The 25,144-nt window shown below is 45.8% G+C and overlaps 1 protein-coding gene, 1 long non-coding RNA gene and 1 other non-coding gene across 6 annotated transcripts in view; 2 read left to right on the top strand and 1 right to left on the bottom strand.

Annotated features, from left to right (window-relative positions):
• Positions 1-15,524, bottom strand: part of ZBTB37 (zinc finger and BTB domain containing 37) — a 34,376-nt gene extending 18,852 nt beyond the window's left edge. Inside the window, exon 1 of the mRNA XM_068239079.1 lies at positions 15,469-15,524. The gene's annotated coding sequence lies outside the window, so the exon portion shown is untranslated. The remainder of the gene's footprint in view (positions 1-15,468) is intronic.
• LOC137520758 (uncharacterized) overlaps positions 1-25,144 on the top strand; it is a 45,894-nt gene that overhangs the window by 5,553 nt on the left and 15,197 nt on the right. For 2 of the 4 annotated variants that reach the window (XR_011021930.1, XR_011021933.1), the window contains exons 2-3: positions 24,863-24,895; positions 25,084-25,132. This is a non-coding gene — a long non-coding RNA (uncharacterized lncRNA). Of the gene's footprint in view, positions 1-12,388; positions 12,486-23,327; positions 23,508-24,862; positions 24,896-25,083; positions 25,133-25,144 lie in introns of all 4 variants that reach the window. The other 2 variants (XR_011021931.1, XR_011021932.1) reach the window with 2 other exon arrangements.
• Positions 23,706-23,783, top strand: LOC137523185 (small nucleolar RNA SNORD74). Its single transcript, XR_011022547.1, has one exon. It is a non-coding gene; the product is annotated as a small nucleolar RNA SNORD74 (small nucleolar RNA).

The raw sequence follows: 25,144 nt of genomic DNA, 5'->3' as shown, positions 1-25,144 counted from the left end.
CCTCCAGTATAGCTTAGCCAGGTAGGTGACCAGCCTGCTTCCCCCTGCATTCCCGTGGCGTCTTCTCTCCTTGCTTCTCCCCGCCTCCGCTCCATCTGTAGTTAGATCCGCATTTGTGGACATCGGCGGCCACATTCTTGTAGCCCTGATCTAATTACAGACGAAGCAGAGGCTGGGAGAAGCGGGGAGAGACAGAGTGGGCGGCGGCACATACCCGATGCTGCCGTGACACATGAATATGTCCCAGCACATGGGTTGGAAATTACTGCTCTAAGGGCCTATTTCCACTAGTGCGGTGCGATTTATTTGCGGAAAACACAAACGAATTTTCATGCGAATGTAAATTTGTATGCAAATTTACATGCATTTTCATGTATTTTTGTAAGTATACGATTTTAACCATGTCAGTGCCTGTGTGCTTTTACATTAATTTTACACAAAAACGTATGCGAATTCGCATAGTGAAAACGCAATGCGAATTCCTATTAAATACATTACATGCGAATCGCAAGCAGTGTGTGCGGTGTGCCAATTCTGATGGCTCTGCTGTGCAGATTTTTTCTGCACAGCAAAACGCTCAGTTTTCCTGACAAGTGTAAACAGGCCCATTTGCTTGTATTGGTTATGCGAATCTGCATGCAGAAAACGCATGCGAATTCGCACTAGTGGAAACGGGCCCTAAAGACAGAACTGCTCCAATGCACCTTTATTAGCGTGTACATCGCAGGTAGCCTAGCAACAAAGAGCTTTTTTGCTAGCCAAACATTTATGGCATTTAGTCGTTACCAACCAAGCAGGTAATTGCTCCTTCTCTGCGAGTGACTCTGTTTTGGGCTATTTGAAGTGCAATAAGTGATTCACTGCTGGCGATCTGGTCTGTGTGACAAATTACCTGTACGCCACAGGCCATGCCTAGCTAATTAATCTCTATTCATTAGGAATTAATTAGAGACCTAAACTAGCATCTTTCTCCAACTGCCTTCCATCAAGAGGGATTTCATCCAAATTAACCCTTATCAATTCTTACCTTAAAAAAAAAAAAAGACATTTTATTATTTTAGTAGTGTTTTCATTCGAACTGCTAATTTGCCAGTTTATGATCCCTGTGTCATTTCAAAATAAATGAGTAAATAAAAAAAAGGGTGGGGGGGGGGCAAACTATGGGGTGAATATGCACAGCTAGTACGTAATCCAAAGATCACTAAAGACAGGTTAAAGACAAACCGTGACCAAGAATTGAACTTCATCCCAATCAGTAGCTGATACCCCCTTTTACATGAGAAATCTTTTCCTTTTCACAAACGGATCATCAGAGAGCTCTGTATGGCTGATATTGTGGTGAAACCCCTCCCACAGGAAACTGAGTACCGTGGTACTCCTGGCAGTTTCCTGTCTGTGAACTTCGTTGTATTGTGGGAAATAGCTGTTTACAGCTGTTTCCAACTGCCAAAATTTCCAGCAGCATCTCCTTCCAGTGACATCACCTGCCAGCAGTAAAAATGTCACCATGTGATACATGTCAGAATGTAAATCAGGGAGAGGAAAGCTTTTACAATGGGCAAACACTGACTAAATCATTTATACAGAATTATTGTAAAAATGAAGCACTTAGAAACTTACATTATTTTCACTGGAGTTCCTCTTTAAACTGTTATATTATGCATCACCATATTGAATTACATTGTGAGAATCAGAGTACTCTAACCACAGGAACCATATTTTATAGAATTTTTGTGGGCAGTTGCGATTCAGATATGTCAGCTTGTACCGCATCATAGCCTTAGGCCTGGTTCACATCTGCGTTCTGAGCCAAAAGGATCCGGTGAGCGGATCCGGTCTCCGCTTCACCCGATCCGGATAGCTCTGTCCACGACCCGGTTCACATAGTGAAAACGGATCTGGTCAGTGATTGATCGGATCCGTTTTCACTCAGCAATACATACCTAATCTTCCATAGCAGCCGGCGGTAAAGGCTTCCTCTTCTTCCGCTGTGACTACACAGCGCGTCATGTGAGTAGTCACATGACGCAGAAGACGACTGAAGCCTCTACCGCCGGCTGCTACGGAGGATTAGGTATGTATAAACACTCCCTCACCCACCCGGCTGCTGCACCCTCCCCTCACCCTCCCGTCGCTAGATTCGTGACGGCCCATGCCCCTATCCCCCGTGGAACGGTCCGATGCTTCACTAGTGTGAAGAAACGTTCCGTTTTCCATTGCCCGAATGCTGCAGCATTTTTTGTCCGGATCTGTTCCGCTAAGCAGAACGATCCGGAAAATTAGGGCCTGCAGCAATTTTTTGGGTCCGGGGACCGGAACGTATCTGTACCAACGGAGGCATGTGAATGTATCCATAGGTTAACATTGGATCCTTTCACATCTGTTATGTTTGTACAGTATACGTTCCAGTTACATTCCAGAAAAAACGCAGATGTGAACTGGGCCTTATTGACTCACTCACTCCAAAAGGAAATCAAAGGAGCCAGTTCTGCAGACCATTTATTGGTCAGTTGTATAATGCACAGGTTATGTGTGTAAACTGCAATGGAGACTGGACAAAGACTTCAAATACAGAGACTGCATGCGGCGAGTTAGAATAACGCAATCAGTTACAACGCAGTACTGTGAACAGGCCCATAGAGTTGTATGGGCCACGAGTTGACATGCAGAATTACTCTGCAGTGCATCTGAACACTGTGAACTATAATTCTTTCCTTGTGTAGAAGCAAAGGACTTTAAAAAGTAAATATTCATTAATAGAGTATTTAGTCAGTGTTTGCCTATTGTAAAATCTTCCCTCTCCCTGATTTACATTCTGAAATGTATCTCAGATGGTGACATCTTTAGTCCTGCCAGGTGTTACAATGTTTGTTAGGCCCAGTGCACACTGGGCGGATCCGCCGGCCGAATCCTCCTGAAAATCCGCATGGCTAATGTATCTCTATGGGCTGGTGCACACCGGCGGTTTGAGGTTTTTAGCAAACCGCAAACATGCCTCTTGCTGCTTTGCTAAAAACCTCAAACCGCCAGTGTGCACCAGCCCATAGAGATACATTAGTCACGCGGATGCTAATGCAGATGCGGATGGCGGATCTCATACAAAAGCCGCTCGGTGTGCACGCGGCAAATATCGGCTCTCTGCTCCCAAAACCGCTAGCGTTTTGATGATCTGCTAGCGGTTTTGGTGTGCACTGGGCCTTACGGAGAGTTCTATGCACAGCGGGAGATATTACTTGCTTGGCAGTTGGAAAGAGACATTATTTCCCACAATGCAACGTAGCTCACAGACAACAAAATATCAAAACCATGACATCACACTGTGGGAGGGGTTTCACCACTATCAGCTGTACAGACTCCTGTAATTGTGTACGAGAGGAATCGGTGCGGGAGACTTGGGCGCAGGATACAGCCGGTATATGGCTTATCATGCTGCTGCACAAGTTCCCGGCCGTGTTAAAGGATACCCAAACTGACATGTGACATGATGAGATAGACATGTGTAAGTACAGTGCCTAGCACACAAATAATTATGCTGTGTTCCTTTTTTTCTTTCTCTGTCTGAAAGAGTTAAATATCAGGTATGTAAGTGGCTGACTCAGTCCTGACTCAGAAAGGAAGTGACTACAGTGTGACCCTCAATAAGAAATTCCAACTATAAAACACTTTCCTAGCAGAAAATGGCTTCTGAGAGCAATAAAGAGATAAAAAGCTGTATTTCTTATCAGTGAGGGTCACACTGTAGTCACTTCCTGTCTGAGTCAGGACTGAGTCAGCCACTTACATACCTGATATTTAACTCTTTCATACAGAGAAAGAAAAAAAGGAACACAGCATAGTTATTTGTGTGCTACGCAGTGTACATACACATCTATCATCATGTCACATTTCAGTTTGGGTATCCTTTAAATACTATGCCCCCTCCAGGCCACCATGGATGGTGGGCAATTAACCACTTGAGGACCTAGGGCTTTCTACCCCTTAAGGACCGGCCACTTTTTTTCCATTCAGACCACTGCAGCTTTCACGGTTTATTGCTCGCTCATACAACCTACCACCTAAATGAATTTTGGCTCCTTTTCTTGTCACTAATACAGCTTTCTTTTGGGGCTATTTGATTGCTCCTGCGATTTTTACTTTTTATTATATTCATCAAAAAAGACATGAATTTTGGCAAAAAAATGATTTTTTTAACTTTCTGTGCTGACATTTTTCAAATAAAGTAAAATTTCTGTATACATGCAGCGCGAAAAATGTGGACAAACATGTTTTTTATAAAAAAAAACCCATTCAGTGTATATTTATTGGTTTGGGTAAAAGTTATAGCGTTTACAAACTATGGTGCAAAAAGTGAATTTTCCCATTTTCAAGCATCTCTGACTTTTCTGACCCCCTGTCATGTTTCATGAGGGGCTAGAATTCCAGGATAGTATAAATACCCCCCAAATGACCCCATTTTGGAAAGAAGACATCCCAAAGTATTCACTGAGAGGCATAGTGAGTTCATAGAAGATATTATTTTTTGTCACAAGTAAGCGGAAAATGACACTTTGTGAGAAAAAAAAAAAAAAAAAAAAGTTTCCATTTCTTCTAACTTGCGACAAAAAAAAATGAAATCTGCCACGGACTCACCATGCCCCTCTCTGAATACCTTGAAGGGTCTACTTTCCAAAATGGGATCATTTGTGGGGTGTGTTTACTGTCCTGACATTTTGGGGGGTGCTAAATTGTAAGCACCCCTGTAAAGCCTAAAGGTGCTCATTGGACTTTGGACCCCTTAGCGCAGTTAGGCTGCAAAAAAGTGCCACACATGTGGTATTGCCATACTCAGGAGAAGTAGTATAATGTGTTTTGGGGTGTATATTTACACATACCCATGCTGGGTGGGAGAAATATCTCTGTAAATGACAATTTGTTAATTTTTTTTACACACAATTGTCCATTTACAGAGATATTTCTCCCACTCAGCATGGGTATGTGTAAAAATACACCACAAAACACATTATACTACTTCTCCTGAGTACGGCGATACCACATGTGTGGCACTTTTTTGCACCCTAACTGCGCTAAAGGGCCCAAAGTCCAATGAGTACCTTTAAGATTTCACAGGTCATTTTGAGAAATTTCGTTTCAAGACTACTCCTCACGGTTTAGGGCCCCTAAAATGCCAGGGCAGTATAGGAACCCCACAAATGACCCCATTTTAGAAAGAAGACACCCCAAGGTATTCCGTTAGTAGTATGGCGAGTTCATAGAAGATTTTATTTTTTGTCACAAGTTAGCGGAAAATGACACTTTGTGAAAAAACACAATTAAAATCAATTTCCGCTAACTTTTGACAAAAAATAAAAACTTCTATGAACTCACCATACTCCTAACGGAATACCTTGGGGTGTCTTCTTTCTAAAATGGGGTCATTTGTGGGGTTCCTATACTGCCCTGGCATTTTAGGGGCCCTAAACCGTGAGGAGTAGTCTTGAAACGAAATTTCTCAAAATGACCTGTGAAATCCTAAAGGTACTCATTGGACTTTGGGCCCTTTAGCGCAGTTAGGGTGCAAAAAAGTGCCACACATGTGGTATCGCCATACTCGGGAGAAGCAGTACAATGTGTTTTGAGGTGTATTTTTACACATACCCATGCTGGGTGGGAGAAATACCTCTGTAAATGGACAATTGTGTGTAAAAAAATCAAAAGATTGTCATTTACAGAGGTATTTCTCCCACCCAGCATGGGTATGTGTAAAAATACACCTCAAAACACATTGTACTACTTCTCCCGAGTACGGCGATACCACATGTGTGGCACTTTTTTGCACCCTAACTGCACTAAGGGGCATAAAGTCCAATGAGTACCTTTAGGATTTCACAGGTCATTTTTGTTTCAAGACTACTCCTCACGGTTTAGGGCCCCTAAAATGCCAGGGCAGTATAGGAACCCCACTAATGACCCCATTTTAGAAAGAAGACACCCCAAGGTATTCCGTTAGGAGTATGGTGAGTTCATAGAAGTTTTTATTTTTTTGTCACAAGTTAGCGGAAATTGATTTTAATAGTTTTTTTTCACAAAGTGTCATTTTCCGCTAACTTGTGACAAAAAATAAAATCTTCTATGAACTCACCATACTCCGTACGGAATACCTTTGGGTGTCTTCTTTCTAGAATGGGGTCATTTGTGGGGTTCCTATACTGCCCTGGCATTTTAGGGGCCCTAAACCGTGAGGAGTAGTCTTGAAACCAAATGTCGCAAAATGACCTGTGAAATCCTAAAGGTACTCATTGGACTTTGGGCCCCTTAGCGTACTTAGGGTGTAAAAAAGTGCCACACATGTGGTACCGCTGTACTCAGGAGAAGTAGTATAATGCGTTTTGGGGTGTATTTTTACACATACCCATGCTAAGTGGGAGAAATATCTCTGTAAATGACAATTGTTTGATTTTTTTACACACAATTGTCCATTTACATAGAAATTTCTCCCACCCAGCATGGGTATGTGTAAAAATACACCCCAAAACACATTATACTACTTTTCCTGAGTACGGCGGTACCACATGTGTGACACTTTTTTGCAGCCTAGGTGCGCTAAGGGGCCCAACGTCCTATTCACAGGTCATTTTGAAGCATTTGTTTTCTAGACTACTCCTCGCGGTTTAGGGCCCCTAAAATGCCAGGGCAGTATAGGAACCCCACAAGTGACCCCATTTTAGAAAGAAGACACCCCAAGGTATTCCGTTAGGTGTATGGCAAGTTCATAGAAGATTTTATTTTTTGTCACAAGTTAGTGAAAAATGACACTTTGTGAAAAAAAACCAATACAAATTATTTTCCGCTAACTTTTGACAAAAAATAAAATCTTCTATGAACTCGTCATACACCTAACATAATACCTTGGGGTGTTTTTTTTTCTAAAATGGGGTCACTTGTGGGGTTCCTATACCGCCCTGGCATTTTACAGGCCCAAAACCGTGAGTAGTCTGGAAACCAAATGTCTCAAAATGACTGTTCAGGGGTATAAGCATCTGCAAATTTTGATGACAGGTGGTCTATGAGGGGGTGAATTTTGTGGAACCGGTCATAAGCAGGGTGGCCTTTTAGATGACAGGTTGTATTGGGCCTGATCTGATGGATAGGAGTGCTAGGGGGGTGACAGGAGGTGATTGATGGGTGTCTCAGGGGGTGGTTAGAGGGGAAAATAGATGCAATCAATGCACTGGGGAGGTGATCGGAAGGGGGTCTGAGGGTTTGGCCGAGTGATCAGGAGCCCACACGGGGCAAATTGGGGCCTGATCTGATGGGTAGGTGTGCTAGGGGGTGACAGGAGGTGATTGATGGGTGTCTCAAGGTGTGATTAGAGGGGAGAATAGATGCAAGCAATGCACTGGCGAGGTGATCAGGGCTGGGGTCTGAGGGCATTCTGAGGGTGTGGGCGGGTGATTGAGTGCCCTAGGGGCAGATAGGGGTCTAATCTGATAGGTAGCAGTGACAGGGGGTGATTGATGGGTAATTAGTGGGTGTTTAGGGTAGAGAATAGATGGAAACACTGCGCTTGGGTGGTGATCTGTTGTCGGATCTGCGGGCGATCTATTGGTGTGGGTGGGTGATCAGTTTGCCCACAAGGGGCAGGTTAGGGGCTGATTGATGGGTGTCAGTGACAGCGGGTGATTGATGGGTGTCAGTGACAGGGGGTGATTGATGGGTGATTGATAGGTGATTGACAGGTAATCAGTGGGTTATTACAGGGGAGAACAGATGTAAATATTGCACTGGCGAATTGATAAGGGGGGGTCTGAGGGCAATCTGAGATTGTAGGCGGGCGATTGGGTGCCCGCAAGGGGCAGATTAGGGTCTGATCTGATGGGTAACAGTGACAGGTGGTGATAGGGGGTGATTGATGGGTAATTAGTGGGTGTTTAGAGGAGAGAATAGATGGAAACACTGCGCTTGGGTGGTGATCTGATGTCGGATCTGCGGGCTATCTATTGGTGTGGGTGGGTGATCAGTTTGCCCGCAAGGGGCAGGTTAGGGGCTGATTGTTGGGTGGCAGTGACAGGGGGTGATTGATGGGTGATAGGTGATTGGCAGGTGATTGACAGGTGATCAGTGGGTTATTACAGGGAAGGACAGATGTAATTAATGCACTGGCGAATTGATAAGGGGGGGTCAGAGGGCAATCTGAGCGTCTGGGCGGGTGATTGGGTGCCCGCAAGGGGCAGATTAGGGTCTGATCTGATAGGTAAAAGTGACAGGTGGTGATAGGGGGTGATTGATGGGTGATTGATGGGTAATTAGTGGGTGTTTAGAGAAGATAACAGATGTAAACGATACATTTGGGAGGTAATCTGACGGCGGGTTTGCGGGCGATCTAATGGTGTGGGTGGGTGATCAGATTGCCCGCAAGGGGCAGGTTAGGGGCTGATTGATGGGTGGCAGTGACAGGGGGTGATTGATGGGTGATAGGTGATTGGCAGGTGATTGACAGGTGATCAGTGGGTTATTACAGGGAAGAACAGATGTAATTAATGCACTGGCGAATTGATAAGGGGGGGTCTGAGGGCAATCTGAGCGTGTAGGCAGGTGATTGGGTGCCCGCAAGGGGCAGATTAGGGTCTGATCTGATAGGTAACAGTGACAGGTGGTGATAGGGGGTGATTGATGGGTGATTGATGGGTAATTAGTGGGTGTTTAGAGGAGAGAATAGATGTAAACAATGGATTTGGGAGGTGATCTGATGTCGGATCTGTGGGCGATCTATTGGTGTGGGGGGGTGATCAGATTGCCCGCAAGGGGCAGGTTAGGGGCTGATTGATGGGTGGCAGTGACAGGGGGTGATTGACGGGTGATTGACGGGTGATTGACGGGTGATTGACAGGTGATCAGGGGGATAGATGCATACAGTAAACAGGGGGGGGTGGTCTGGGGGGGGGGGGTCTGGGGAGAATCTGAGGGGTGGGGGGTGATCAGGAGGGGGCAGGGAGCAGGGGGGGGGGGGGGGGGAAATAGCGTTGACAGATAGTGACAGGGAGTGATTGATGGGTGATTAGGGGGGTGATTGGGTGCAAACAGGGGTCTGGGGGGTGGGCAGGGGGGGGGTCTGATGGGTGCTGTGGGCGATCTGGGGCAGGGGAGGGAGAAATCAGTGTGCTTGGGTGCAGACTAGGGTGGCTGCAGCCTGCCCTGGTGGTCCCTCGGACACTGGGACCACCAGGGCAGGAGGCAGCCTGTATAATACACTTTGTAAACATTACAAAGTGTATTATACACTTTGTATGCGGCGATCGCGGGGTTAACATCCCGCCGGCGCTTCCGTATAGCCGGCGGGATGTTGCGGCGAGCGAGCAGTGACAGGCGCCGGCGGAGGATCGCGTCACGGATGACGCGATCGCTCCGCCCATGCCCTTAAATGGACCGCCGCCTCTGTGGGTGAGGCCGTCCTGCAGGGCTCCACTTCCCCGCCGCCCCTGTGTAGTGGGCGGTCGGGAAGTGGTTAAATAATTTGACTTCTGGCAATTGCTGGAAGCCGAATGATTGCGTTTTAAAAGTAACTTCAGCTCGGTCTTCTGACAGCGCCAAAGTTACTCCCTTTGCACTGCTATAGCCATGATTCCTATTACGGCCTATGGGGGCTCCGGCTGCAGCCAAGTCTCCTGCGCTGGATTCACTGTGTTCGCCTGTAATGATCTATTTGAGAAAAAGTAAAGATTTCTCATAGGAAAGGGGGTATTAGCTGCTGATTGGAATGAAGTTCCAACCCGGGTTAAAATTCCTCTTTAACTCTAGTGGGATCGGGTTTGTTCCCCCCCCCCTGCTTTATACAGTGGTTGCCTTTGTGGTAGCCCACACTTGTGAGTCCCATTCTATCTTACATATTCTGTATCCCTTAGAATATTTGCATACTACACTATAGTGGAATCTCTGTCTACTCCATTTATATACAGGTCCTTCTAAAAAAATTAGCATATTGTGATAAAGTTCATTATTTTCTGTAATGTACTGATAAACATTAGACTTTCATATATTTTAGACTCATTACACACAACGGAAGTAGTTCAAGCCTTTTATTGTTTTAATATTGATGATTTTGGCATTCAGCTCATGAAAACCCAAATTTCCTATCTCAAAAAATTAGCATATCATGAAAAGGTTCTCTAAACGAGCTATTAACCTAATCATCTGAATCAACTAATTAACTCTAAACACCTGCAAAAGATTCCTGAGGCTTTTACAAACTCCCAGCCTGGTTCATTACTCAAAACCGCAATCGTGCGTAAGACTGTCGACCTGACTGCTGTCCAGAAGACCATCATTGACACCCTCAAGCAAGAGGGTAAGACACAGAAAGAAATTTCTAATCGAATAGGCTGTTCCCAGAGTGCTGTATCAGGGCACCTCAGTGGAAAGTCTGTGGGAAGGAAAAAGTGTGGCAGAAAACGCTGCACAACGAGAAGAGGTGACTGGACCATGAGGAAGATTGTGGAGAAGGACCGATTCCAGACCTTGGGAGACCTGCGGAAGCAGTAGACTGAGTCTGGAGTAGAAACATCCAGAGCCACCGTGTACAGGCATGTACAGGAAATGGGCTACAGGTGCCGCATTCCCCAGGTCAAGCCACTTTTGAACCAGAAACAGCAGCAGAAGCGCCTGACCTGGGCTACAGAGAAGCAGTACTGGACTGTTGCTCAGTGGTCCAAAGTACTTTTTTCGGATGAAAGTAACTTTTACATGTCATTCGGAAATCAAGGTGCCAGAGTCTGGAGGAAGACAGGGGAGAGGGAAATGCCAAAAGTCCAGTGTCAAGTACCCACAGTCAGTGATGGTCTGGGGTGCCATGCCAGCTGCTGGTGTTGGTCCACTGTGTTTTATCAAGGGCAGGGTCAATACAGCTAGCTATCAGGAGATTTTGGAGCACTTCATGCGAGTACATTTGAAATCGGCGCCAGTAGACTTGGGCGCAGGATACAGCGGTATATGGCTGATCCTGCTTCTGCACAAGTCCGGGCCGATTTAATTACTATTCCCCCTCCAGGCCGCCATGGATAGTGGGGGAATGAAATAATTCGGCTTCCAGCAATTTCTGTAGGCCGAATTATTATGTTTTTAAGCAACCTTGGCTCCGTCTTCTGAGCGGGAGGCGTTTTGCAGAAACGCATACTCCCGTGCTGCTGCAGATTTTGGATTGCGGATGCGTTTCTGCCCCAATGTTAAGTATAGGAAAAACGCAAACCGCTCTGAAAAACGGCACTTCAGAGCGGTTTGCCAGGCGTTTTTTGTTACAATAGTTGTTCAGTAACAGCTTTACTGTAACAATACATGAAATCTACTACACCAAAAACGCTTCACAAAACCGCAAAATGCTAGCTGAAACGCTACAGAAAAAGAAGAAAAAGCATTTCAAAATCTGCTAGCATTTTGCGGATCTGCTAGCGGTTTTTGGTGTGCACCAGGCCTCACAGAGCGCAGCAATAGGAGTGATTCCTATTGAAGTCTATGGAGGCGCCGGCTGCGCCCAAATCTAGCAGCGCTGAAAAGCACTGCTCCGCTTCATGCTTCCATCTGCTAAAAAGCTTTATGGAGATGAAGATTTCATTTTTCAGTACGACCTGGCACCTGCTCACAGTGCCAAAACCACTGGTAAATGGTTTACTGACCATGGTATTACTGTGCTCAATTGGCCTGCCAACTCTCCTGACCTGAACCCCATAGAAAATCGGTGGGGTTGTAAAGAGAAAGAGAAAGTTGAGAGACGCAAGACCCAGTACTCTGGATGAGCTTAAGGCTGCTATCGAAGCATCCTGGGCCTCCATAACACCTGAGCAGTGCCGCAGGCTGATTGCCTCCATGCCACGCCGCATTGAAGCAGTCATTTCTGCAAAAGGATTCCCGACCAAGGATTGAGTGCATAACTGAACATACCGGTAATTATTTGAAGGTTGACTTTTTTGTTGTTTTAAAAACACTTTTCTTTTATTGATCGGATCAAATAGGCTAATTTTTTGAGATAGGAAATTTGGGTTTTCATGAGCTGTATGCCAAAATCATCAATATTAAAACAATAAAAGGCTTGAACTACTTCAGTTGTGTGTAATGAATCTAAAATATATGAAAGTCTAATGTTTATCAGTACATTAAAGAAAATAATGAACTTTATCACAATATGCTAATTTTTTGAGAAGGACCTGTATTTTCAAGTAGCTTAATTCTTATTACTGCAGAGCAAAACAAAAACTGAAAAGTGGCGATGATTCATTACATGATAATTCTGACTTGTATGCAGATTGCATACCGTTTAGAAGCCATAAAATGTACTTGTAGGCAATTTTGACTGGTCTAATACCAAGCTTGCATAAAATAATTTGCATAATCCTACATTAACTTGGAATTATTTGCATCTCAGCAAACTGTATGATGAAAGAGAGGTGAGAACAACAGTGGATAGGTGGAGAGGTTGAAAAATACATACTGGATAAAGTCGAAGAATAGACTAATATGGGGTATGGACCAGATTTTGCCAATCTTATTAATTATTATGGTGGCCCACACACCATACAATCCTTTAAATATTTTTTCAATTCAAGACCAATGACCAATGTACCACACACCTATGTTAAATTTCTCAGAAAAAAAAATTGCTGGGTCTGTACATCACGAAATTGGCAATCTACCACACACCATTCAATTTTCATATCAATTGATCAGAAGAATCCAACACTCCCAATATTCTTTTATTGAATAAAAATTGGAAATTTGATCAGATGTGCAGAACGAACGAAAAACAAAGCTTTACATTTTTCTTATCGTTTTTATCAAATTGCCGTAAAATTGGATAATTTTATTGTATGGTGCGTGGCCACCTTTGGTCTATCAGAAGCAAGTTATTTTTGCTCTACTTTGTAAATAAAAGTTTTCCTCTGCACGATTTCCTCATCAGGGAGTATATTGGGCTCCTTTCACATGGGCAACTGCATTGGTACCGGCACTGCACAAGAGTCAAAATTGAGCGCGGCCACAGCCACTCAGATTTGACATGTCGCGTCCCTCTGCTACCCTGTAACACTACTACATGTCAGCGCTTGACACGTGGTGTTACTACTGCAATTCAGCTGCATTTAAATTGCACTGGCAGGCAGCAGCAGGGAGACTGAACTGATCAGCAAGCGTCCAGTCTCAGCAAGCGTCCAAGGACCTTAAAGGGAACCTAAACAGAGAAGGAAATTGATTTTTCCTTTAAGGCTACTTGCACACCAAGACGTTGCGTTAGGTGCCACGTTAAGTTCGCATAACGTGCACCTAACACAACGTATGGTGCTGCAAGAGAGGACGGTAGAGTGAGCCGCGTCAGGCGGCTCTATCCCTATAAGGTCTCCCAGAGTGGCGCTGATTGGCCGGCGGGACCACGTGATGCGGAGCGAGACACTCCGCATCACGTGGTCCCGCCGGCCAATCAGCTGCCTCCAGTGCAGTGAATATTAAGTAGCCATGTGCGCGGCTACTGTAGCTGGCTCTCGCCGCCTCCTCTCTGCCCCCCACTGAGCAAACAGTCTAACGCGGCTATAGCCGCTCTAATGCCGCAGCATGCTGCACTTTCGGGAGAACGTGCAGCGTTACATGTAACGCAACGTGGTCTGTGTGAACAGCCCACTTGTGTTACATTGCTGTGCGTTGAGGGAGCGTTACAGGCGCACTAACGTGCGCCTGTAACGTCCCTGTGTGTAAGCAGCCTTAAAATAATACCAGTTGCCTGACTCTCCTGCTGATCCTGTGTCTCTAATACTTTTAGCCACAGCCCCTCAACAAGCATGCACATCAGGTGCTCTGACTGAAGTCAGACTGGATTAGCTGCATGCTTTTTTCAGGTGTGTGATTCAGCCACTACTACAGCCTAGAGATCAGCAGGACTGCCAGGCAACTGGTATTGTTTAAAAGGAAACATTCATATCCCTCTCAGTTTAGGTTTCCTTTAAGCATTGTATGCAGCATTACTGAAAACTCAATTGCGGCGCACAGGGCCGGAATTTCCATAAGGCACTGTAGGCATGTGCCTATAGGCGCCTGATGATAGAAAGGCGGCTCACTCCCCTTCCCAAGCACTTCCCTCACTCCTTCCCTATGCAGGGTCCTGATGAGAGTGTAGATGAGAGGTTACTCACACTGCTCTCTGCATTCCACTGATGAGATCTACCCTCAGTCAGGGGCACCTCTGCTACTTAATACAGATGTTTCTCTAGCTACCGAATACTTGGGGGCACTTCAAGCTACTAAAGATTGAGGGTACTTCTACCTAATACTAAGGGGCAACTGTAGCTACCTATGATGGGCAAGGGAAGTAAGGGAGAAGCGACAGCTTGGCCAGCCAGCACACTTGCGGTGCAGCTTGGTGGGGTTTGTAGGTTCATGGAAGGAGAAGTCTAAAGCCTCATCTACACGGGTAGATGAGGCTGCGATCCGGCGGATCGCCTCTTACGCGTCCCCACGCGTGCCCAAAGCGTCACCGCTCGCGTGCCGCATTCGATTCCCCGCCGGCGCTGCTTATCTTCCGCTCGATTCCCTACCATTGTCCCCTCGCGAGGAGCGAGCAGGGAATCGGCGGAAGCAAGATCCGTCCTGTCGGATCTTCAATCGAGCCGCATCAGCGGCTCGATTGATAAGGAACATCGTGGCCGCATCTACGCGTGTAGATGCGGCTTAAGGTGCCAGGACATCTGTGCCTATAGGCTCCTGTGATGTAAATCTGGGCCTGACGGCGCTTGAGCAATGAACTGTAATTGACGTGAGATGAACTCTTCCATTCATCTCAATAGGTGACAGAGAATCCAGGCAATAAACGCCAGGGATGGATACCGAATGCCATCCAGAGATCTGGGCGGGAGGCAAGTTTTTCGCAAAGTTCGATGTAGCAACTTGCAACGTCTGTGGAACTGATGGACACCATGGAAAATAACCAGATCAGGCTAGTGCCAGCGTTACGTCTATATCGGTGATGGCGAAAGCTGACCAATCATGGGAGGGAAGATTAGTCGCCGATTCCCCCCAAATCCAGGGCTGTAGTGTTAATGTGCATCTTATCACATGCAGGTGACTGAGCCCCAACCGTGCCGCCTCCTACGCCCCCTGCCCATCACACCACGCAGGGCTCCGCTGCTGCTGATTGCAGGCTGCCCTCAGGGGCAGATTTTGGGGCCAGTGACATCTGATGAGTGTGGCCACAACAGCACAGACTTGGGGGAGTCACTGCTGAGCTTCTGCTAATGCTGCCTGCAGGGCCATTACCACCTCATCACATGCCAGCAATCAGCAGCACTGCCCATCCTCCCCAGGCTGAAGCCAGGGTGCCCACAGGCTCTGCTTTCGGGCCAGTGAATGTGGCAGTGGGCGGGCCGATGAGAGCTTGGCCACACCCACTCCCGGGAGGATGGGGTGTGCCGCGCCCTGCCCCCACCCATGCTTTCCTCCTCCCCCGTGCAGAAAGCCACCTACCTCCGGGGGCGCGGACGGGCCGGGACGGGGCCGCCGCCGGAACACAGCGCTCCGGAAGTGCTATGTCAAAATACCTCCACTCTCCGAGCCTCCTCACCCGGAAGTGCTCCGCCCCTCCCCTTATTCGCGACACGCTGAGGGGAGGAGCTAGGCGGCCATCTTGAGTGGGGAAGAGTAGGCAGAAGAGAGATGTGGCTGATCTTTGGTTTCCCATACTGTGCATTCTACAGCATGTCCTACATTCCTCACACCGGGCTTAGTTTCTAGGTGTCTTCCCACATTCTGGCCTCCATTCTAAGGGCTGGTTCACACTAGAGGCGTTTTTTCATTTTTGTAAGCGCTGTCGATTTTTCAAAATTACCCTTAAAGCGCTTACACCATGCTTTCCTATGGGCTAGTTCAGATCGGGGCGTTCCATTCGCTTTCCGATCTGAAAAGCGCTGCCTGTACCATTTTCGGCGCTATTTTGCTACAACGGAAGTTATAGGAAAAACACTCACAAAATCGCTTTATGCAGCGATTGCGTTAGATTTTTAAGAATAAATACATTGGGCTCTATTCACAACGAGGCATGCGGTAAAGGATTTTTTACCGCAAAATTGCCGCCAGCGGTAATCTCCACATTTTTTCAACATTCACAAAAATTTTCTGCATGTTTTCCGCATGCGGTAAAAAAAGTGCGCAAACAGCCATTAAACTTGCGGTAAAAAGGTTGCATGAAAAATTGATCAAAAAAAAAAAATGTCAAAGTCCAGCAAGCAGAGCACTTAAAGTGAATGTTTACCAGATTAAAAAAGAAAAAGATACTCACCTAAGGAGAGGGAAGGCTCGGTCCTAATGAGCCTTCCCCCTCCTCTCCCGGTGCCCGGTCCCGCGCAGGATCCCCCGTGGCAGTATTCGACCAGTTCGGTCAAATACTGCCACTTCCGCAGCCGAAGGGAGCTTTCGGAAGCCTTCGGGAGCACTCGGGCTCCCGATGACGCGGCCGCTCCATACTACGCATGCGCGAGCGCCCTCTATGACGCACTCGCGCGTACGTACGTAGTATGGAGCGGCCCGTCTTCGGAAGCCCGAGTGCTCCCGAAGACCCTGCAGCGGCGGATGCGAACGGGGGAGCCAGCGCAGCACCGAGGGCACCGGGAGAGGAGAGGGAAGGCTCATTAGGACCGAGCCTTCTCTCTCCTTAGGTGAGTATCTGACTTTTTCTTTTTTTAAATAGGTACCCATTGGGTATCATTCATAAACAGGCTGCCGGTAGTGCGGGAAAACACCGTTCTTCTCCGCAACCGGTAATTAAGACTTCTGGGTGGCCATTCATAAAGAAGTCTGCCTGTTGCGGAAGAAGTGCGGAGGTTTTCTGGAGGAAGCTGGCGGTAGCGTGGCGGTAGGCATGCGGAAACTTAAAAGCTGCCCGATTCCCTCCCTGCGCTGCTCTGTCTGATGCTGCTTGGGAGGTCCCTCCCATTCATTTATATGTATTCCGCCCGCCTATCGCTACTGTCGAGCAAGCGGTATTTTCCTTCCGGATACCGCTTGCTGTAATCTTTATGAATGGATGTGTTTGTTACTTTTTCTAGATTAATCTAGAAAAACTCCGCACAAGGCGGAAATGTATCGCTCTGTCACTTTTTCATGCGGAAAGAGCCTTTATGAATGGGGCTTATGCTGAGTGGTCGGGAAAGTCACCGGTGTTAAGCATTTCCGCATGCGGAAATGCTTTATGAATGATACCCATTGGCTTTAAGCCTCCAGACTTCATTTAAATCAATGGGAAGCGAAATATATCACCTACTACTTGTAGGTGATAAAAAAATCGGCAACTAACGCAGAAATAATGCACCTTAATTTTTTTGTGAATTTGGATTTTTTGCGGAAAATACCGACTTTTGCGGAACTTTTTCCGCATTACTACCGAACATTTACTGCACTTTTTCCGCAAGCAGAAAATTTTGTGAATGTCAACATGGTGTTGTTTTGGTTGCAAATTTCCCGCAAGTACTTTACCGCATGCGGTAAGTCATTGAGAATAGAGCCCATTGTATTTATTATTTTCCGGGTCAAAGAGTTCACTTCCTGACTTGCGTCAGGGAGTGAATTAAAAAACACTCTGGGAAAGCAATTAGAAAAGCGCTTTTAACAAAAAGCGCTGCCCACCCAAGCGCCGGGAGTAAAAAAAAAACGCATAAAAAAAGACCAATGCTAACACGATCAGAAGAACACAGTTTTTTGACACAATTTTTTTTTCGATTCCCGGCGCTTAGGTGGGCGGTGCATTTTTGTTAAAAGCGCTTTTCCAGGGCTTTTTTTTTATTCACTCCCTGACACAAGTCAGGAAGTAAACTCTTTGACCCGTAAAAGAATCAATACAATGAATTTATTCTGAAAAAAATGCAATCGCTGCACAAAGCGATTTTGTGAGCGTTTTGCGTTTTTCCTATACCTTCCATTGTAGCAAAATCGCCCCGAAAATGGTCCATGCAGCACTTTTCAGATCGGAGAGAGGACGGAACACCCCAATCTGAACTAGCCCATAGGAAAGAAATTTTGAAAAAATCGCCAGCGCTTAAAAAAAAGAAAAAATGCCTCTAGTGTGAACACGCCCTAAATGAGTTACGCTCATGCAATTTCCCATAAGACAGGGCGAATCGATTATTTACAACAGGTGTGATCTGATTTCCAAACTTTTTTTTGATCGATATTGTTTAAAAAGTGATCTGAAAATTGATCAGAAAAGTAATCGGAAATCAGATCGGACCTGTCGGAAATAACCGTTTCGACCCGTCTAACTGATGGGAAATTGCATGATGTGTACCAGGCATTACCGCATTCGGTAACAACATTTGGAAATTACTGCCTGAAGTATGACCATGTTCATGTTCACAATGTTTCGTGCCTGGAATTACCGGTTCTAGAAAACATGCAGTAAAAAAGTGACAAAAGTGTGGTAACGTTGGTAAAAAAAAAAAAAGAGATTTTTAATTTAGATTTAAATTAAATTCCTAATGAAAAGAGAGCGCATTGCCATCCATTCACAATACATGTGTGGTAAAGAAATTTGTAACAAAATATTACCAACGGCGGTAATTACGGTACTGTTTTTTTCCCCACATTCAGTAAAATACTGCAGTAACATGACTGAAATAGTGAAAAAAAGTTGCAATATCATTTTCTGCAGAATAATTCCAAAGTCCAGCAAACACAGCTCCAGAGGCTCTACACTACATGTAATTGGATGTGAAGTAAAAAACAGCGGCAGGTATTTACAGGTGATAAAAAAAAAATTGATTAAAAACGATTAAAGAATGGACTTTTTTCCATTAACTTTATTTTTTGTGGAATTTAGGCTGCTTTCACATCAGGACGTTAAAGTCGCACGTTACAGCAGCCCGTAACGCAGAACAGCTCACAGCAATTAAAAATCAATGGGCTGTTCACAGTGCCCACATTGCGTTGGAGTATAACGCTGCACGTTAAATGAAAGTGCAGTATGCTGTTCGTTATACTCGTATTTAGCTGTGTTAGAATGTTGTTGTCTTTTAATTTGATGCATGCACCGTTTTAGTTCTATCAGTATGTGACGTAAAGTACGCATCAAGAGACGCATAACGCAGTTCAATATAATGTCCAACTTCAAAACTAACATGCGTTAGGGGCACGTTATGCGACCTTAACGTCGCATCAAACGCAATGTCTTATTGTGAAAGAGCCCTAAGTAAACCTGAGATGGGGCAAGAAAAAAATATACATACCTGGGGCTTCCTCCAGCCACCTCCAGGCTGATTGCTCCCTCGCTGTCCTCCGACGCCTGGATCATCTGCAATTGGCCCCCAAAAGTATTCCAGTTCTGTGCCTGCATTGATGGGAGCGCGCGTGCCCGGACTGCGCCTGCGACGACTGACCCAGATTGGCGGATTTTCTTAGGCCAGTTGCAGATGAACCAGGCAGTGGAGGAGGATGGCGCATCAGCGACGGAGCGATCAGCATAGAGGAAGCCCTAGGTATTTTTACTGACATGTTACCACAATTATCACTTTTTTACTGCAATTTTTCCGCAAACAATAATTTCAGGCAGAAAACCTGAATGTGGACATGGTTATACTTGAATTGGTAATTTTCCGACATTTGGTTACCGAATGTAACTTACTGAGAATTGAGGCCATTGTTTTATCGATAATTACCTACTTTTTATCACCTGTGAGTACCTACCGCTAATTTGTCACTTCACATCTAATTACATGCAGTCTAGAGCCTTTTGAGCTGTGTTTTCTGGACTTTGAAATTTTTCCACAAAAAACAGTATTTTACTCACTAATTCTGCATTTTTTTAAACAAACTTTTAATTACTATTTTTTTATTATTACCGCCACGTTACTGCACTATTTTACCGACCTTTACCTGCACGCATAAATATGTTAGTAATTATGGAAAAAAAAATCAGTAATCACTGCTGTCCAGGGCCGGGCCGAGGCATAGGCTGGAGAGGCTCCAGCCTCAGGGCGCAGTGTAGGAGGGGGCGCAGAATTCATTCAGCTGTCATTCCTAATTGTGTTTGAAGCCGAATGAAATAAGAAAAGGGGATACATGGCAGTGACTGCAAGCCAGATAACTAGAGATTAAGGTGTTGGGGAGGTTGTGGACCCTGTGGCACCTCTTAGTCTAATAGCAATCAGTGTGTGACGGCTGGGGTGGGAGGGATGGAGGGGCGCACTTTGGTGTCTCAGCCTTGGGTGCTGGAGGACCTTGTCCCGGCTCTGCTGCTGTCAGTAATTTTTCAAGATAAAATTCCTTACGGCAATGTGTTATGGTGAATGGAGGTCATTATGTCCTCTTTGCACACTGATGTGCCTCTCAGCTCCCCTTCCTACTGTAGTGCAAGGAGAGAGGCTGCAGCCAATGGGCTTGGTTCTGATAGTAAAGAAAGATAAGAATGAAGGGTTTTAGCCACGGCACTTGTGGCATACATTGCTTAAAGTGAACCTATATCGGAAATAAATTATTTTAACTTACCTGGGGCTTCTACGAGCCCCTGCATCCACCCTGTGCACAAGCTGTCACTGAGCGATCCTCCAGTCCCCCGGAGGACCTGAAAGGCTTGCTGTGATAGATGGAACCATGAATTCTACTGTCCTACAAAAAATCCTGAAGGAGAATGTCCGACCATCTGTTCGTCAACTCAAGCTGAAGCGATCTTGGGTGCTGCAGCAGGACAATGACCCAAAAAACACCAGCAAATCCACCTCTGAATGGCTGAAGAAAAACAAAATGAAGACTTTGGAGTGGCCGCCCTAGTCAAAGTCCTGACCTGAATCCTATTGAGATGTTGTGGCATGACCTTAAAAAGGCGGTTCATGCTAGAAAACCCTCAAATAAAGCTGAATTACAACAATTCTGCAAAGATGAGTGGGCCAAAATTCCTCCAGAGTGCTGTAAAAGACTTGTTGCAAGTTATCGCAAACGCTTGATTGCAGTTATTGCTGCTAAGGGTGGCCCAACCAGTTATTAGGTTCAGGGGGCAATTTCTTTTTCACACAGGGCCATGTAGGTTTTGAGTTTTTTTCTCACTAAATAATAAAAACCATCATTTAAAACTGCATTTTGTGTTCAATTATGTTATCTTTGACTAATAGTTAACGGTTTTTGATGAGCAGAAACATTTGTTTGTGACAAACATGCAAAAGAATAAGAAATCAGGAAGGGGGCAAATAGTTTTTCACATCACTGTAATTGCTCCCAATCTGCTCCTAATCGATAAGGGGATCGATTTTTAGATCACTACTGCACAAAATTAATCCAGTTAGCTTGTTGCTACTGGAGTGCACCAGCGAGCTTCAGTGGGTCCCATCACCAGATTGGTGGTGGGGAGGTAAGTGTCTGATTTTTTCCCAATAATTGTCACAGGTTTGCTGTAAGCTAGCACGGTACAAAAAAAAAATAAAAGTGGCTATAGAGCATAGCTCTCAACTTTTTGAGATGAGAAAAAGGGACACTTAAGCCACGCCCCTGCCACACCCCTGGCCATGCCCTCACCATGCCTCTAGTCACGCATACCATAACAATTTCATAAGAAAAATATGTTGTTTTATAATTCAAACCACACTGGTCCTTTCTATCCTGGTTAATTTTCCTTCATAGTAGCATTTTAAAATTAGTAATATATCAATTTAAAGGATGGGAATAAAGTTTAGAGTCAATCAAACACATTTTTAGTATAGAAATATATGTATTTACATAGAAAGAGGGACAGAGTCCTGAAAGAGGGACAAATGAGGATGAAAGAGGGACAGAGGGACAGGGCTCCCAAAAAAGGAATGTCCCTCCGAAAAAGGGACAGTTGGGAGCTATGATAGAGTGATGAAAGATCACACCAGTAGAGTGACCAGACATCCCGGATTGCCCGGGACACGTCCCGGATTCGGGGTCCGCTGTCCCAGGCTTAATGAGGTCCCGGGAAACGTCCCGCTTTCAGCAGCGGGACGTCCCGGCCTCGGGACTCTGGCCACTCTCTCCTCAATGAACTGGCAGCGGCGTCTATAGACGCCGTGCCAGTTCATTGCCTGCAGCCCCGCTCCAGCCTCCTCTTCCGGTGTCTGTTTCCGACACCGGCAGGCGAGCAGGGCTACGGCAAGATGGCTGCCGAAGCCCTGTACTGGAGACCTATTTGTGTCTCCAGTACAGGGCTTCGGGCGCCATCTTGCCGTAGCCCTGCTCTGCCAGGCTGTCAGCGCGGGAGACTGCAGGAGAAGTAAGACGGTCCCAGGAGCAGCGCGCCAGAGGCCGGAGACTTCTGCCAGGTGAGTAAATGCTTTCTTTTCCAGGTGAAATGTTTGCCCGCATTGTTTCTTTTCCAGGTGAAATGTTTGCCCGCATTGTTTCTTTTCTGGTGAAATGTTTGCCCGCATTGTTTCTTTTCTAGCTAAATGTTTGCCCGCATTGTTTCTTTTCTGGTGAAATGTTTGCCCGCATTGTTTCTTTTCTAGCGAAATGTTTGCCCGCAGTGCGTTTCTTATCTGGTGAAATGTTTGCCCGCAGTGCGTTTCTTTTCTGGTGAAATGTTTGCCCGCATTGTTTCTTTTCTGGTGAAATGTTTGCCCGCATTGTTTCTTTTCTGGCGAAATGTTTGCCCGCATTGTTTCTTTTCTAGCGAAATGTTTGCCCGCAGTGCGTTTCTTTTCTGGTGAAATGTTTGCCCGCAGTGCGTTTCTTTTCTGGTGAAATGTTTGCCCGCATTGCGTTTATTTTGTACCGACATGTTGCCCGCATTGCGTTTATTTTGTACTGACATGTTTGCCCGCATTGCATTTATTTTATACTGACATGTTGCCCGCATTGCGGTTATTTTGTGCTGACATGTTGCCTATTGCGTTTATTTTCTGGTGTCCGGGGTAACTGTTACTGCATTTATTATTTAATGGTCATAGATGGCTATGTTTGCTGCTTTGTGGTTACGGTATACTATTAGCATCACACAGTTTCTTCACACCCATGATGCAAAGTCTCGTTTGTCCACATCATGGCGTAAACACTGCTTTCTTATGCCTCGCTGTTACATCATTACGTTAGCTCCGCCCATACAATGTCATGGCCATGCCCATTTTTTCGGCGCGGCGCGCGCCCCCCCCAGTCTTCGCCGATGCGCGCTCCTCAGTCCTGCGCTGCGCGCCGCCCCCCCCTCCCTCCCCGTCCCAGGTTGGATCCACAAAAATCTGGTCACTCTAACACCAGCAACAAATTATGTATACACTTTAAAATGTATAAGTCAAATTTATTCAAAACTCATAGCAAGGAAAATAGCATGACTATAGCAATGAAAATGTAGCGTTTGTACATAGCCTACAAACTATTTAGCATTATTGCAACAGATTATACTGCACGTTACCAACCAAGTCAATGGCGGCAGGAAGCATGTGAGGCGAGCGACAGTTCTGGGTAACAGAACTGCTGAGCGTGCCGGTGACGTCACTTCCGGGTCTAGCAGCACATATATGGAGCAGCGGCAGTTCCGCTTAGGTCTCTTTCCCCGCTGGTCTTGTGCTGTGCAGGTGAGTGTGGGGGATTTTCCAGGCGGGGTGGCAATGGCTGTAATATTGTCCTGAGAAGCTTCATGGTGTACTCGGGCACCTCAGGGCTGCTTGTGGAGCTCTGCCGAGACGTGTAGGCTGAGGATGGACGTGGATGGTGGAGCAGCTGCATCCTGCAGGCATGGTCTCTCCCTCCCTCCCTGCCCGCCATGGCTGCATGCATGCTTGAGAGGATGAAAGCTATGTTGGTAGGGACAGCTGAGTCACAGTGATGAGTACCAACAGCTCTGATCAGGCATTTCCTCATCCAATCCATCTATGGCTAATTCACACTTTGTGGTGCTTGTTAAATTGTATTTATTAGATGTATCTATAAAGTTGCACAGGTCTGACTGTGTTTTGCCAGCTTTCACATGTCACTGTATGGTGCAGTTCCTAATTGTAAACTCAACTAATGTCCTAGCACCTTTTTTCCCCTATGGGAGAAAAGTTTAGGATAACAAGATTGATAGCTTAATTGTGGCTTCAGTTAAAAAGTAATCTGGTGTGAGGGGGATATGGAGGCTGACATGGGGCAACTGTAGTGAGGGATAAGGAGGCTGCCATACTTTACTTTTTAAACAAAGCCAGTTTCCTGGCAGCCCTGCTGGTCTATTTGGCTACAGAAGTGTTTGAATCTCACTGGAATTGAGCATGCAGCTAATCTTGTCAGATTTGACAATGTCACACCTGATCTGCTGCATGCTTGTTCAGGGTCTATGGCTAAAAGTATTAGAGGCAGAGGATCAACAGCAGGGCTGTGGTGTTGGGAGTGTTTTTTTTGTTTTTTTTTTTAGGGGGGGGTGGGTCGTACCTGGAGCTGGCGGTTTCATAAATGTTGGTGTTGGGTGGTTTTTGTACTGACTTCACAGCCTTGATCAGCAGGGCTGCCAGGCAACTGGCGTTGCTTATAAGGAAATATGGCAGCCTCCATGTACCTCACTTCAGTTGTCCTTTCAAGGACAGTTACGAGTAAAAGAAAATCTACTTACCTGGGGCTTCCTCCAGCCCCTGGTAGCCAATATGTTACTTGCTGCATCTCTGGTGCCCTTTCTGTTGCAGGGGCTAGCCTTGCCAGGTTGGAATCTTCTGCGTGAGTGTGATTGCACTCCAGTAGCTGGGAGCATTCTGTGCAGGAGCAGTAGTTCTGTACCTGTGCAGAACTATCCAGGCTGCACAAGTGGCATGCAGTTGCTGAAGATGCTGACCTGGTGAGGTCTGCAATGGAAGGGGCACTGGGGGAGAGGGGGGTGGGTGTATGTATGTGTTTTTTTTGTTTTGTTTTCTGGAAGCATATCAAATATTAACTTCCTCCCACTTTTTTCCTTGCTCCTTAGGATTAACTACAGCTCATGCTTCTGCAGTCTTGGGTAAGTATTTGTGTATATATATATTATGCACATGTATAGTACAGCAATGCAGTTCATGATGATTTAAGTTAATCAATGGGAATCTCTCTGAATAAGGATGAGGGAGGACTTGTACTCTGATGCCCTCTAGGACACAGGGGCTTCCTTTTAGTTCCATGCTTGTCGTCATGATCTGTTTTTGTCTTTAGGTTAGAGATGCTCCTATGCAGAATGGCTGTTCAAGTAAAGAAATACAAGGTTTGTAACTGT

Source organism: Hyperolius riggenbachi, chromosome 6 (assembly GCF_040937935.1).
Source record: "Hyperolius riggenbachi isolate aHypRig1 chromosome 6, aHypRig1.pri, whole genome shotgun sequence".
NCBI classification, from domain to species: domain Eukaryota; kingdom Metazoa; phylum Chordata; class Amphibia; order Anura; family Hyperoliidae; genus Hyperolius; species Hyperolius riggenbachi.
Note: the sequence above shows the minus strand (reverse complement) of the source record. Positions and strands in the feature narration are given on the sequence as shown.